This window comes from Mustela lutreola, chromosome 8, assembly GCF_030435805.1.
Source record: "Mustela lutreola isolate mMusLut2 chromosome 8, mMusLut2.pri, whole genome shotgun sequence".
Taxonomy (NCBI): domain Eukaryota; kingdom Metazoa; phylum Chordata; class Mammalia; order Carnivora; family Mustelidae; genus Mustela; species Mustela lutreola.
In genome coordinates this window covers 4,856,044-4,868,110 of record NC_081297.1, presented here as the reverse complement: position 1 = coordinate 4,868,110, position 12,067 = coordinate 4,856,044, and the positions used below count along the sequence as shown (strand labels likewise).

Sequence of the window (12,067 nt, the reverse complement as noted above, 5' to 3'; positions counted from 1 at the left end):
AGGGAGGAGGGTGGGGTGGATGATGTTGGCCCTGAGAAGCAAGAGAGGGAAGCAGCTTGCAGAAGCCTGATCCCTGGTGTCTCTTTTTCCTAGGAAAGCCTCTTGCTCTCTTTGGGAGGCAGGGGTCAGAACTAAAGATCACTGAAGAGGAAAGAAACATGGTAGCATTTCTCTATGGAAATGCTTACCACCACATCTGCAACTGAGATTAACAGATGGAAGCGGCGACACTGGCCCCTCATCTCCCATAAACACAGGCCGAATGTGCAGAGAGCATGATTAAGACAGCAGCCCACCAGGACGAGAGGATGGGAGATCGCAGGAGTGAAAGGAACAAGACCCAGTTGTCACTGAGAAGAAAAATGAAAGCCAAAACCATGGAGACAGAAAACAGGGCAGGGGCTGCCTGCTTGGGGGGGAGGTTGGAGGGATATACAGGTGGAACACAAAGGGTCTTTAGGATGGTGAAAACACTCTGTAGGATGTTGCATTGGTGAAACACTCCTCCAAATCTATGGAACTAGACAGCATAGAGTGGATCCTAATGTAAACTGTGGACTTCAGTTAATAACAATGTATCATCAATCATGCTGGCTCTTCTGGCACAAAAATAGAAACCTAGATCAATGGAACGGAATAGAGAGCCCAGAAATAAACCCGTGCTTATAGGGTCAAATTAATCTGCGACAAAGGAGGCAGGATATACAATGAGGGAAAAGACTGTCCCTTCAGTAAATGGTGCTGGGAGCCTGGACCACCACCTGCAGAAGAACGAGACTGGACCACTTTCTCACACTATACACAAACATAAACTCAAAACAGATTTAAGGCTTAAATGTAAGACCTGGAACTATAAAACCCTTGAAAGAAAATAGGCAGTAATCCTTAGACATCAGCCTTAGCAGTATTTTTTCTAGATATGTCTCCTGAGGTAAGGGAACAAAGGCAGAAACAAACAAGTGGGACCACATCAAACTGAAAAGCAAAAACTGAAAAAGTACAAAAAAAACTGTACCTAGTGAAGGACACCAACAGAAAGAACGGGACAAGGTATTTGCAAATAATAGGTCCCATAAGGGAGTAATATCCACAATATATAAAGAAGTCATACAACTCATTATCAAAAAGACAAACCATCAATTTAAAAGTGGGCTGAAGACCTGAATAGTTTGCATGGAACACATGGTGTTATAGGCAAACAATGAATCATGGAACATTGTATCAAAAACTAATGATGTACTGTACCGGTGGCTAACATAACATATAAAATTAAAAAAAAAAAAAAAAAGAGGAAGACTTGAATAGACATTTCTCCAAAGAAGACATCCAAATGGCCAAAAGACACATGAAATTTTTAACATCCTTTATCATCAGAGAAATGCAAATCATAATAACAAGGAGACATCACCTCACCCCTGTCAGAATGGCTGGAAACAAACAGACAAGAAATAACCAGCGTTGGCAAGGACACAGAGAAAAAGGAACCTCATGCACTGTTGGTGGGAATGCAATCTGGTGCAGTCACAGTGGGAAACAGTATGGAGGTTCCTCAAAAAATTAAAAATGGAAATACCCTGCAACCCAGCAATTCAACTTCTGGGTTCTTACCTGAAGAAAATAAAAACACTAATTCAAAAAATATGTGGCCCCTTGTGTTTTTGGCACCATTATTCACAAAGCCAGGATATGAAAGCAACCCAAGCGTCCATGGACAGATGAATGGATGAAGATGTGGTATGTATACACAGTGAGGTAGTACTCGGCCATAAAAAAGATTGAAATCTTGGCAATTGTGATAATACGGATGCATCAGGAAGGTATCATGCTAAGTGAAATCAGTCATACAGAAAGACAATTGCTTCATGATTTCACTTCCTTATGGATTCTAAAAAACAAAACTAATGAAAAAAAAACAAACAAACAGAAACAGACTCATAAATACAGAGAACAGACTTCTTGTTGCCAGAGAAGGACTGGGCAAAAGAGATGAGAGGATTAACGACTTCCTCTTAGAAAATAGACAAGTCACGGGAGTGAATGTAACATAGGGGATAGAACTGTGATAGAGTCATTGCGATGATGTCATAGGGTGTCTGATGGCGACTACGCTTATCTGGGTGAGGGTTTTGTAAGATACAGAATTATTGAATCCCTGCTGTACACTTGAAACTAATATAGTATTGATGTGACTTCTGCACTAGGTAACTATGCTCATATTCCATTAAAAAATACTGATAATTTTGGCTCATCAGTTCTGACCAGTTTACTATGTTAATGCAAGATGTTACTGACCGAGGAATTGGGACAGGGAGAAGGGTCAGAGGGGCACACCCCGCTCTTCTCCCCGGTTTCTCTGCAAATCTAAAGTAGCTTTAAAACATGACTAATCATTAAGAAAAAAAGAAGATGGACCATTTATGCATTATAAATACCACCAATGTTCTAAATGTTCTAAATCTCCACCTGACTCGCGCGTGTGGGTCCTCAGCCTCACTCTGCCCTGGCACTCACACTCACACTGTCCCAGACACGGATGCGGTGTGGACAGAGTCGCAGGCATGACTCGGCGAATGTTCCATCACTTACAATATTTAAATTCACAACCATAACATAAACATTATTAGACCCCTGTGCTTCTAAGCAGTGACCACAAGTTCAGCTGGAAAAAAAAAAAGGTTTTCCTCTGTAGAGTTGCTCAAACAGAGGAAAGTTTGGTGACTTAACCATCACCTCTTTCCAAGAATGTGGATAAGCTGGCGATGAAATAATTTCTAAGCTCCAGAACATCCTTTGTTGCGGAATCAAGCTCAGGTCCCAGAGCCAAGCAGAGCTCCCTGATTAGAGAGTGTACATGTCCCGCTCGGCGCCTGACCGCACAGAGGCCGGCCCCGTGCCGTCCTGCAGGTACAAACCTGGGGACTGTTTTCTGTGGGGTTTTCTGCAGCTCCTAGCAGAGGAGAGGGTGAGCGTGGGCAGCCCCTCCTGACGGTGCTGATGGAGTCAGCCACTCCAGAGCCACAGCCACGGCTCCCGTAGCAGACAATTCTCCCGTGTAATCCCCACCCTGGTACCAAGGTGGGCAAGATGAAATAGAAACCTGACCAGCAGCTCAAAAGTCACATGCAGAGGACGCCCACCCCCGGCCCTGGGGTGTTATATTGCCTCCACGGGGGTGTCTCTGGCATCTCCGGTGGACTTAGCACAGGGAATTTCTAGACCCCAGAGGTGGGTGAGTGGGTCAGAGGTGACCCGCCCCTCCACTGAACTGGGGCCACAGGTCCCTGTTTCCTGTGTGGATGGAGTCCATGTTGGAAGGGTCTGGACTGCAAGATGTGGGCCTGAGTCATGGAGAAGGCAGGTCGCCAGGAGATCCTCCTGCCTCGCTAGGATATGAGGGACTTGGCCGAGTACATTATGCAGTTGCTCAACGCTGATACTTCAGGGCCTGATGCGTGACGCAGGGAGCAGTCCTGGGCACCCAAGTTTCTCTCCGCATTCCCCTCTGCCCCTCCTGCTTGTGCTCCATCTGGATAAAATAAATTAATAAGCCTTTAATTTTAAAAAATGCCTCCAGACATTGCCAAATGTACCCTGGGCCAGCACAACCACCCCCTTGAGAAAAACTAGTGCAGGATTGGCCTCTACTGATAAAGAGGGATTTGTTTTGGGCAGAAAAATGTTTTCCATGTTCCGTTTTTACTTTTTAATTAGTTGCTACCATGCAGAGCCCAAAGAAATCATCAACTGGATACTTAATTTTGTGACTGCTTCCTCCATTTGCAAGTAAACTAGGGCTGAGAGCTGAGTATTCATCCATTCGGTACCCAGCAGATGAAGTTGAGCTTTTGCAAATCTGAAAAGTCTTCCCAAGTTCCTAAACCCTACAACGGAGGAGCCATTTCTAATATACTTTACATCTGTGTGGGGAAAATTGCATCAGAATAGTTCAAATAAAAAGGCCAAACTGCATGATTCATTTTGGAAGAGTAGTTCAAAAAAGTGAGCCCTATTTTAAAAATTCACATTTTTATTTTTATCCAGGACTCTGATCGTTCCACTAGAGATAAATGATTCCTTCTCAGAGGGGAAATAAGAAGCAGTTTAATCTTGGCCTTCTATTGCTTGAAACTATTCCACCTCTGTGAACTCATTTCATATTTTAAGCTCCCAAAAAAGGACAGAAGAATTTAGCGAACTCCCATGTGACCACATATTGTTAATAGAACAACTTGTCATTTGAAAAATTTCCACCTTACTGAGAAGACACTCGGTATTATCTACCGTAGGATAAATTTCAGTTGCAGTGTCTTCCCTATTTTGGTCTGGCCCCAAAGCACAAATATTCATCTGTTCATTTACTTACTGTATTTTTATTGAGACCACATTTTTTTTTTTCTTTTAGGTATTAAGCACTGGGAATGATTCTTTGAACAAAATATAATGTGGGTCCACATACAGCTGATAGTCCCATGGAAGAACCGTCAGTTTCCTGGAAACTGAGGCCTCATGCTGCAAGGCTGTGATGGGAAGTCAAGATAACTCTACATGACAGGCACAGAATGTAGGTTGAGAGCCTGGCAAAGCTCCAGGGGAAGTGGCATCCGAGATGAGGTGTGGTGGGAGGCGCTGGTAGGATAACCTGGGGAGAAGGGTTCTGAGCACAGGCGTATGCAACCTCCCAGACATGCCATCAGTTTTCCCATCACAAGGTCTCATGTCCAACCCTCAGAGCTGAGAACTGGGACTGGCAGCCCAGATGGGAGATACAGAAAAGAACAGAAAAGTGAGAGATATTTCATTTGACAATGGTGGAAGATTTGTCCCCTCTCCTGACCCAGGTGCAGGCTGGGTCTCCCAGACAGGTACACGCTTAACAGCCCTTCGGATTTGACTGAAAGTCCTTCCACCTAGAAGCCTTGCAAGGCCACTCCGGCTTCTACTGATCCCTCCTCCAAACTGCTCTGACTTTCTAGAAGGTTCTGATTTGCTTTCCATTGAGGATTCTAGGACCCTGTCAATTTGTTTATTTAAATAGGCGCTTAGTCATATACTTCATTACTTTTGTGTTTCCTGTGCACATGATCTTGACTTTCTCAACAAAAATACCAAATGTTTGCATCACGTTTTGTCCTGTACTTTCCAGTGAGCTATACCCAGTTCTACAAATAAGTCATGTTTAGATCTGCAAAGAGGTGACTTCAGCAAATGTAAAAGGGAAAGCAAAGAAACACGTATGGGTAGAGAGAAGGACAATGTACACAACATGCCTTCCAAATGCAATGGTTCATACCAGTTAAAGGTTTCTTTCTCACTCGAGGGACAGTCCGGGCTGGGTAGACAGGCTCTGTGCTGAGGACTCACCTCCAAGAGCAGGCCGGTCTGGTATTTTACCATGCTCATATCTTCCCAAGGTGCTCCAATCTCTGCAACTTATATCCACCCAGAAGAAAAGAGAGGTCCTTTTAGGTACAAGTTGAACATGTTCTCATATGTCTATATTTTGGTGATGCATGTTCTCTTGAGAAGAATTTAGTCACTGGGCACCAGGACGTCTAGGAATTAGAGTCCAGCTGGATATTATGATCAGGAAGAATGAAAAATCCACACGAGAAGAGAGGGAAACTCTTTTCTACTAAGCAATCTTTTGAACACTGAAGCCGAGTTGTTTGCTTCCAGCAACCCATTATGAATCCTTTATTTGGCATCTCTACCATAGGTGGAAGGATGGGCAATGTTTTAAGCAGAATGTTACTTTACTTCTGAAACAGCCCCAAATGATGCTCTGGGATCTGTGCATCTGAAATAGAACAAAATATTTCTCCACCATCCCCTTCACCAGTACCCCACAATGGGCCACAGTAGAACAATTGTGTAACTTTTTCAGGCTAAAATGAAAAGATCCAAATGAAATTGCCACTTATCAATATGATATTGTTTCCTCAGTACTCTCAGACACAAGACATTTATCCACAATGGTATATACATGTAATCTGTAAAAGTAATTTATTACCGAGTAGCAACTTGCAAAATATCACAGAGGATCAACAACAACTACAAACTAAAAAAACTCCTTAAAAAATGAGCAAAGAACTTGAATAGATGTTTCTCCAAAGAAGATATACAAATGCCAGAACAAGCCTATGAAAAAATACTCAGCATCACTCATCATTAGGGAAATGCAAATAAAAACCACAAGGAGATACCACCTGACACCCATCTAGATGGCTACTAACAAGGAAACAGAAAGTCACAGGCATTGGCGAGGATGTGGGGAGATTGGAACTGTTGTGCTCTGTTGATGGGAATGCAAAATAAGGCATCCGATACAGAAAATAGAATGGTAGCTCCTCAGAAAGTTGAAAGTATAATTATCATATGATCCAGAAATTCTACTTCTGGGTACTTACCCAAGAGAACTGAAAGGAAGAATATGAAGAGATATGTGTAGATCCATATTCACAGTAGACAAAACGTGGAAGCCAACCCAAGTGTCCACTGGTAGATGAATGGATAAACAAAATGTCGAATGTTATTCAGCCTCCAAAAGGAAAGAGATTCTGACATATGCTCTCACATGGAAAAACTTTGATGACCTCATGCTAAGGTAAATTAGCTGGTCACAAAAACAGAAAAACCACGTGATCCCACTTACCTGAGGCACTCTGTGCAGTCAGACTCATAGAGACGAATAGTAGAATGGTGGTGGCTGGGGGTTGGAGAGCAGGGGGAATGTGAATTATTGTTTAGAGTTTCAGTTTTACAGAATGAAAACATTCTAGAGATTGGTTGTGCAATGTTATACTTAACACTACTGAACTCTATACTTAGATATTATGTTGTGTGGTTTTAACCACGGTTAAACATATTTAAAATATATTATAGGAGATATATACGAGAAGTAGATATGACACTGAGATAACAGAATGGAAATATTTGGTTGAGCTAATATACTTTAGATTTGGGTAAATGCATTACGTGTTGGTCAGTGCATCATTTTATTAACCACAGAAAATGATTTGCAATTGACTTATTCTTTCTAATATTCATCTGTTCAAGACATTATTTGTTGAACACCTGTCCCAGCAGACTATACTATAAACTCAGGGGAGCTTATCTTCATGTGGAGGGAAAAGACATCAAGTGTAGGATCCCAGGAGAGCAGTGGTTTTCAAATTATGGTCCCTGAACCAGCTGCAGCAGTACGAATGGGAAACTTGTTAGGAAGATAGATTCTCAGGCCTCCTCTCATACCTGCTGAATCAGAAACTCTTGGGATAGGTCTCAACACTGTGCTTAAAGAAACCCTCCAGAAGATAGAAAGCATGCTGACACCCTAGGACCACCAGTCTAGGGAAGGGCAATCAGAGACTAAAGTAAATAGAGAAAGACCCAGGTCAGGGAAGACAAGTGATAGAGCTGGACAAGAGGGTGGCTGGTCCTTGAGGGACTCACATCTGAAGGACGAGTAGAGGTTAACAGAAAAGGGGTCTTTGAGGATGAGAGAGAGAACCAGTGTGCAGATGGCTTTGGCAGGATAAAATCTAGCACATGGAAGGGGCCAGAAACATCGAAGAGAAGGAGGACTCAGAAGGGCACAGCTGGATAAGACCAAAACCAGACCAAGGAGAGGATTTTAGAACTTAATTAGGCTCTTGGACTTCATAAGAAAAGGGAAATAACAGAAGGATTTTAGAAGAAAAGTCCTATAATAACAATTTTCATCTTGAAAAATTCTTCTGGCTACAGCATGATGTTATGAAAGGGTCCTTAGAATGGATGCAGAGACAACGGTTAACAGCTGTTTGGGCATTGCAGGCAAGAGACGATGGCAGGTTTGGACCCAGGTGGCAAGGTAATAGCAGCGGAAGTGACTCAAGGTCCCTCCACATTCAAGGAGACTGCAGGTGTGCAGTGGGATTGGGAGCTTCCCGATCTCCGAAGAGTGCTTTTGGTTTTCCAACATTAGAGTCACTGGTGCTCAGTTGACTATTGAAACCATGTGAGCGACTAGCAAGAGGGTATAGGATAAGAACAAAGACTCAGTCTAAGTAACTCCAGCCCGAAGCGGAGCCTTGTTCCCAGATGATACAGAGAAGGAGGTTGAGAGGCTAGATCGGTGATTAAAGATTGGAAGGAGTGGTCTACAGCGACCCGGCAAGCAGGAGTTTCACAGAGCGCGGAGTCACCAGACGTGATAAATGCTCCCAGTGTTCCAAGAGGCTGTGTGGATGGTGTCATCGGATTTGCCGGCACGAGGGCCAAGCCAGCCTTAGGCTCTATCCGTGGGGTTCTGGGGTAGGAGTCTGTTCACAAGTGGGAACACAGTAAGAGGGTGGAAATGAGATAGGTAGTCAGCGTTTTTGAGAAAATTGCCTGGGACAGGAGACACATCCGTCTACTAGCAGGTCAGGAAGGATCTTGTCTGTTTTTTTCAAAGGATGTAATAAAGATATATTTTGAGAATGTCAAAGCACAGATTTTTTAGTCATGTTGTTAAGATGCTGAATATCAGAAAGTTTAAATATTTAATCCCAACCCCCCCCCCCCAATTATCTTCTAAGCAATTAGTTTGAGACTTTCTGTTTGGGTTCTTTCCTTCATTTTGACATCATGTGTTTTGCATTTTCCCCTAAACAAAAGCTCTAAGGTCTGGAGTAATCTAATCCTGGAGCAGACAGCCTGCCCTGTGTCTCAGCTGCTTGCAGAATTCCTGTCAAGTAAAAGTTTGCTCCATGAACCTGTGTGAAAGTCTTATCTTCTTAGAGCAGATTTTGAAATATCGTCCCTTCTCCAAACATTGGCAGTGGGAAGCGATCCCCATCCTTCTGTGTCCCTGAGGGTCATTAGTAAACAGCTCTGCATTTGTACTCTGTCACAGCTTAGGCATGGTCTGTGATCATTTGCAGACCATCTCCTTCTTGCGGGGTTCAACCTCAACGCAAGCCCAGCACAAGGAAAGCCCAGAGTATACCTATCAATCTTGGTTGGGCTCCTCCCATGCCCCCAAGCTATGATCCTAAAAATTCCAGATGTATCTTCTTCAATTCAATTCACTGCTCTTCCAAGACAGGCCAGTGAAGAAGTGACAACCTAGCTCAAGCTGTGGCAGTCCAGGGACTGACCACATCATCATATGTTCCTCATCTGTTGGGTGAGGTCCTGTGAGATCAGAAGAGACCAGACAAGGATACTTAAAACTACGTACCTGACAGTGAAATTTTATCGATCATGGAAGGTCAGGAAGGATTTTTGTATGAAGCTATCCCAGAACCCTCCCTGTGTTATACATCCATTATTTTACAAATATTATATTGTTGATGATGGTGATGACATTGACGAAGAAAGATCCAGATAAACCTTTGTGGAAGATTGAGCAACATTTCATGACCGCGTGCCGGCTCTTAAGAATGTGTCTATATGACTTAAAAGCAACCATTCAGAGGTTTTACTGAAGCAAGAGGAGCTCCTGAAACATTTCCTCAAGAATCCAGATAGAGTGGCCACCTCTGCAGCTCCGCCGTATGACCGTCCCCAGGGGTGGAGCTGACAAGAAGAATATGGGTTCTTGTCTGTGTTTCTGAGCATCAGCTTATTTCCTTCATCTTCCGTCCGTTGTCTTTCACACCTGCTCTCTGTGGACTGTAAGCTGCAGTACCAGATACAGAGACAGCAGACTCACGGACGTAACCTAACAGCTGCCACTGCTGTAGAAGGTCACATACCCAAACACAAACCTGTAGACTTGCTATGCTTCCCTGATTCAAACTTGACGGAGGCAGGATTTGGTGTTGAAAGTGGCTCCAGGGGAACAGAATCTTAAGGATGAGTTCTCTGAGTTGTTTCAGGATTTTCTAGAACTGGTTTTCTGATCTGATTAGGCATAGAGGCACTAATGACACTGTTTCTAGTGGTAAAGGAGTATTTAGAATACAGTGGCAAAACAGTTCCTCAAATTATCACCTTTACATACGTGTGATTAAGTGCCTATGAGGACAAGGTTCTGGGTGGCCAGGTATTTACTGAGAACATTTTGATAAAAATAAGAAGTGTAATTGGATTGACTGGTTACTTCTAACCGTGCTAACTTAGGAACAGACGATGATGAGCTCAGGGCTTTAATTTCCCAGATTAAGGTTTGAAGATTAAAGAATCTAAAGCCTTCTAGACTGGCCCTGTAAGAGATTCTGTCTCTTGTAGTCAGAGGCCCAAGATTTCTGAAAATTAAACCCAAAGTCTCATCCTGCAGGTAGACAAATTATAGTCCAATTTGAATTCCCAAATTCACAGGGTCTCTTTTTGTTAAAATTAAGACATTTATTGGAAAAGAATGGCATTTGAAAGTTTGGTATGGGTTTATATGAGCAAATTCTAATGAAGCTATGGATCTGGAGTTCCTAATTCCGACAGCTTCCTTTGTCTTCTTTAACTGCGAAAGAGCCTCACCTCTGCCTCAGGATGGACCTACGATGGACCTCTAATGCCCCTGACTTCAGGTACTTAGCTAAGAGTCCTTGTTAAGGTCTGCTTTCTGATCTCTCTTCTCCTTCCTTGGCCTATGTATAGACTCAAGTCTCAGATATGTGCTGGGGAGTTGTACACACCAGAAGAGTCGCATGACAGCGAGTTAGTGTCAGCCACGGTCTGCAGAGGAAGATGGCAGAGCATCTTAATGTATGGGGGTAAGACGGACAACTACAAAGCTGACTCAGGCTGGATCTACTGAGAATGGTTCCCTGGCTCAGTGTTTTTGTTGAGGGTTAAGAATGGCTCCAACAATTTGCTTGACACGTTGGCTGAACCACGAAACCAAAGGTGGCCTCATGAAGTGGAAATGTCAGAATTTTCTTAGTCTACTGGGGAGAAAAGCATTCAAAGGTGTAGGAAGATCGGGGTGCCAGAATGGATTTACCACCTGAGATCAGCTTACCCACCTAGGATAACTTTCACCTCACTAGGCTGCTGTAGTGACTTCACCCCTGATTCTGAGCCATGAAGTTAGCAGTCAACCTGACAGCCCATCATGACCTAGGTGGTGCTGTCCGACCCACCAATACTCTTTTGTGACTTTTCCGAGGGCTTTCAAATACATTGTTACAACTCAGGAAAATAGGGAAGATTGGTTCTCTTCCTGTTCTTCTGAGTTGAGGAGAGTTGAGAAGTTCATTTAGAATTATGCATTTTTTATATTGATAAGAATGGTACATGTATCAGTACGGCCGTCACTCCAGATGGTTAAGCCATTAAGATAACAGTAGATCAATCGTAAGCTTTATTTGATTATAAGTCCTGCATGGGACCGCATCTATCAATAAATATTAAGTAAGAACAGCTCCAGTTCCAAACTTAAAATACCCTAAGTAAGGTTATACCAGAGCACATGAGGAATATGTCGGTGGTAAAAATACATCCCAGCCCACATTACGTAGAGTAAGTGAGATGTGTGGGAAATGACCTGCCCTTTTCTTCCATTAAAGGGCAGAGTTTTTTGAAAAAAGATGGTTCAATTTCCTCTCTCCAAGCTGCCTTTTTAAAATAACATAACACATATTTTGACACAACTCCGCGTGACTCAGAGGTCCTGCTTAAAATACGACCAGACCACATTCGTGGAGACTGAATCACCCCTGACCTTCCAAACTTGGTGGGGTTACTAGTCAGGATGTGTTTTCATTCCTAAGATAGTATGGGAACGTTCTGATTTTGACAGTTAACCTAACATTCAATCAATGTATTATCACTGGAGCTCTAGAGAAGTTTTGTTTTTCTTTGCTCATTGCCTCAAGAAGATTAAAAGATAACCCATGTAAAACGATGTGTTTTCCAGTGTAAATAAAGACTGCTCATCTCCAGAAGCAAAACAATTCCCAAGATGGCATTTTAAAAAGGAACAGAGTAGCTTATGAAAGCATGTGACATTCATCCACATCAGGACCTCCTGCAAGCCCTCTAGCAAAGACAGACATACCCGTCTTTGGACTTCATTGTGCTGGGAGACAGCTCCTTCTCCAGGCCCAGGAAAACATTTCAGTGAAAGTCAAGCACTGTTTGGCATTTTTCTTCTGATTAA

At 43.0% G+C, this 12,067-nt stretch overlaps 1 long non-coding RNA gene across 1 annotated transcript in view; it reads left to right on the top strand.

The window, feature by feature from the left end:
* Positions 1-12,067, top strand: part of LOC131838049 (uncharacterized) — a 17,958-nt gene extending 5,891 nt beyond the window's left edge. Inside the window, exons 3-4 of the long non-coding RNA XR_009356444.1 lie at positions 10,436-10,493; positions 11,825-12,067. This is a non-coding gene — a long non-coding RNA (uncharacterized LOC131838049). The remainder of the gene's footprint in view (positions 1-10,435; positions 10,494-11,824) is intronic.